Source organism: Psittacula echo (assembly GCF_963264785.1).
Source record: "Psittacula echo genome assembly, chromosome: 11".
NCBI lineage: Eukaryota > Metazoa > Chordata > Aves > Psittaciformes > Psittacidae > Psittacula > Psittacula echo.
This window is the reverse complement of record NC_137746.1, coordinates 13,602,422-13,606,321: the sequence shown is the minus strand read 5'-3', so window position 1 is coordinate 13,606,321 and position 3,900 is coordinate 13,602,422. Positions and strand designations below refer to the sequence as shown.

General features: G+C 42.2%; 1 long non-coding RNA gene across 1 annotated transcript; it reads left to right on the top strand.

Moving 5' to 3' along the window:
• The first annotated feature begins 1,066 nt into the window (after window positions 1-1,066).
• On the top strand, window positions 1,067-3,382 carry LOC308225865. The gene is made up of 3 exons (XR_013957795.1): window positions 1,067-1,122; window positions 1,212-1,267; window positions 2,263-3,382. It is a non-coding gene; the product is annotated as an uncharacterized lncRNA (long non-coding RNA).
• Window positions 3,383-3,900: the final 518 nt, after the last annotated feature.

The window sequence follows — 3,900 nt, the reverse complement described above, 5'->3', positions numbered from 1 at the left end:
GTCCTCCGAGCAGAGCTCAGCCCCAGCACAGCCAGCCCCAGGGCTCTTTGGTGCTCCTTGCATCTTCTTGAGTACAAGATCTCTGTGGATGATGGTGCCCACAGATTGCCCGGCTGCTCGGTGTGCATTTAGGGAGCTACATGTGGTTGGATTTCACTGTGTCCTCAATTGTGATCCCCAGGGCAGAAAAATTAGGACTTTCTTCTCAGTTAAATTAAAACCACAAAAAGTGAAGCAAAACCTCTGGAGAGCGGTGTTACCTGTGGTAGTGACCGCCGTTCACCACTCGCTTCTGTTCAGCCATGACCCCTGCATTGGTTCTGCTGGGTTTTTAGCCATCTTGACCTCATGTTTGCAAATATTATTGGTAATATAATGCTCTATGTACAAATGTCTGTGTGGCTCATGTGTATGTTTCTGTGGTTCAAGTCAGCCACAGAGTTCTGGAATTTCATTGTACTTTGGTTAAATGTTGGACTTTTAACTCTTCTACTGTATGGCTTCTTGATTTCTCTTGTCCAATGTGGACCAACTCTATTTTTGGAAATAAATAAGCATGTAAATAAAATGAATGGGTTTATGCCACTTACAAGAAAATGCTTTATTTAAAATATACACTCAGTCTTGTATATTTTATGGTATCTCAGGGAGGGACAAGGCTCAGGCACCAGCAGCCTTGGTGATGAGGTACCATATTATGTACAAATTCATTTCCAAGTGGTTTCAGAAGAAGACTTTCCATCTCCTGAGCCAAACCCCCACAGGACCAGCCTGGAGGAGGAGGAGGGTGGGGAGGAATCCAGAAAGAATCACGTAGTTTAAGGGGAGTAAAGGAAATAAACACAACTTTCCTCTCAACACAAGGCTTCTGGTTTGAGGTTGTCCGGGTGCCAAGGATGCTGCCGAGTGTAGGGATGCTGTGGGACAGTTCTCAGCTCCTGCTCAGGAGCACGTGGAGATCAGGAGCATGATGACTTCTTTTTTTTTCTCTTAAACTTCTCCATATAAACCAATATTTACCAGTAATCCTGTGTTTCTGTTTTTGTTTTTTGGCAGACTTTTACCAGTAAATATCGGTTTATTCCTGAAACCAGAAGCCCTAAACATACCTTTGTTTATAAGGTCAGTTGTCATTTTGTCTCTCTCGTTCCCCACTCCCCCCCACAGTACAACCTGGCAGGTGATTGAAAGGTACCGAGTTTTCTTTCTAGTTTTCCTGCTCTGCATCTCTGGGAATGGAGCCCGCAGGACCTAGAGCCTTCTGTTGGTAACGTAGACCTGAGTTTACAAATTCTTCTTTTACCATTTTAAAGCCTGCTTTTAAGGACAGAGGTGTTCCCAGCTGCGGGAATGGGTAGAACCCCCACAAAAGTAGAAACACCTCTCTGAAGCCTGTGGGTAGGTCTCTCACCAGCATTTTCAGGCTTGGGGCTGAGGAAACAAGTTATCCCAAAATATACACTGAGAAATGCCATTGCTGGTTTGCAGGCAGCAGGACTGGGGGAGGGAAGGGTGGAAAAGGAGTTGGAAAAAGTCATTTCCCCCCCCCCCCCATTTTTTTCTGATTTACTGCAAAGTGTGATGTGGGGAGGAGGGAGTTTGAACATTGCCCTTCATGAACTTATTGTAAACTCTTCCTCCAAGGCTGGGAGAAAGGGCAGGTGCAAGGTCTGATCCTTAAAAGGACATTGGTAGGTGTCTGAGACCCCTGAAGCAGCTGCACTTCTAATGACAGGAACCACTTTAGGTCATTTTGTCAGAGTTTTGGTTATTCCTAGACAAATCCCTTTGGGAGCATTGAGGCCTCCTGTATTTTTGTGCAAGTGTTTGCGACCCAAACACAACAACCTTCCGCTGATACTCCAGAAACAGAGAAGCTGGTGAGAAATAGAAAACGAGTTGTCTGCATGGTCCCAGCCAATTTTTCTTCTCCCAAGTAAACAAAATGCCAAAAAAACCCCAAATAAAACCTTCCCCCAAAATGAAACCTCCCAACAAAGCAAGCCAAAGAGGATCTCAAATGCCTACTCTGGTTGTATCGTATGTGGTTGGTGAGAGCTCTTTCGGCCTAGCTGCAACCTAACTATGTCCCTTTAAGGAGCACCAGTGTCTATTTTCCTCTTAACGAACGCCAAAGCTGAGGGGTTTGCAGGTTTCGGATGCAGGCTGAAGCTCCTGCAGCCTTAGATGGAGTCCAGAGTGAGGGGAGCCCTTCCAGCTGTGCACTTTGAGCTGAACACTACCTTTCCTCCCCTTTTGCAGCCTGGGTGGTTCTGATTGCTGGCAGTTCTGTAACACAACTTTAATCTGAGCAATTGAGGCTGGTCCTACCTTATCTCCAGACGTCTTGCGGAGGACTCCTGTTACCAGTTTGGTACTCAAAAGCTACACCCCACCATCAGAAGTCACTTACTCTTTTTTTTTGTCCAAGGCAGTGATAGATCACCCTCTCTAGCTCTAATGGAAAAAAAGATAATTGCAATGCAACTTTCTAATACATTGTTCATATATACATAATTCCATTGCAATCCCAAATTGGAGAAGAGATCTGTTAAAGGTATATATTAGTCTAGATTTTTTCTTATTGTAAATACTGTAATTTTATAATACTGTCAATATTTTATTAACTTAGAAATATTTAACAGAGTTTAATCTATGGTAGTTGATTTATTTATAGGTTTATGTTGCAGCCAATATTGCATTACATTCTAATGTAAGATTAACTTTCAGCATGTAAACATTGATTTGATCTATCCCTGGAAAGATTAAGAGAGAAAACTTGCTCTTAATCTGTATTTATCCCCCAATTCCCACTTTGGAATTCTTTAATGAGATATTAGGAGGTTCCAAGAGCTCGGGAATCTTAGCAACTGCGGTTGGATTTGAAAACTTGAATTTGGAAATGTGGCTCTTTCAGCCTGTGAACAAGTTTGCTTCAATATCTGGTCTATACAGTACGGAAGTCTTTATTTTGAGCAAAGGGACACTCTCAGATCAATTGTAGATTCTCGGGGTTTTGGAGGGGAGGGGAAGCAAAACGCCCCCGTGCATGTGTGTTAATGCTTTCTTAATTGCAAGGGGTAAAAGAAAATATCCTTTTCTTGTTTGGCTCTTTGGCTGGAAGCATTCCTGCAGCACTTTGCATCCCTGTTACAAGGAGGCTCCAGAGGTCCTGCCACCGCGGCACTGACTGCAGCCAGCGCTCGGTGGGATGGGTACACGAGCACCAAGTCTAAAACCTGCCAGTTTTTGACCAAAGTTTTTACCTTTTTTATTTCTTTCATTCTCTCTCTCTCTCTTTTACTCTGATGGTGTCCCTTTAACAGCATAAAGATGTTCACGTTCTCTGCAAAAAACCATTAGGAGTTATTTTCTCTTTAAGGCAGGGCAGAATCGGACTGTAATATGTTTTGCATTAAAAATATCAAAACTATATAAGGTTTTTCACGGGAGCTGGTATTTTTGGAGTGTAAAAGTTAATCTTTATTAGAGATGTGCCAATCTATACTGCTTTATTGTAGTGTTGTTACACTTAGGCCTTTCAGTTAACTTACAAATATATACTGTAACAGTATACTTTGTACAGATTTATTTAAAATTTATTTGAAAAACTGAAATAAAGTAGGCAGACAATAAAGATATTTATTTTTCATTTGACTATGTAAGAAGGTATCATTCTTTTGGTTTTAGTGCACTGGTGTACCAAGCCTCAGAACCACTGCTTTCTCCAGCTCATAGGATGCTTTTCCGAGACTGTGGATACGTGTATGTGTACTGCTGTGTTGATAAGTAAATGCCAACGATGGAGTTCGTTGCTTTTATACATCCCAAAGAGAAGTTCTCCACCGTTCATTTTTCTGTTTTCTGACTGAAAAGGCGTGTGTTTGTGAACAGTGTTCA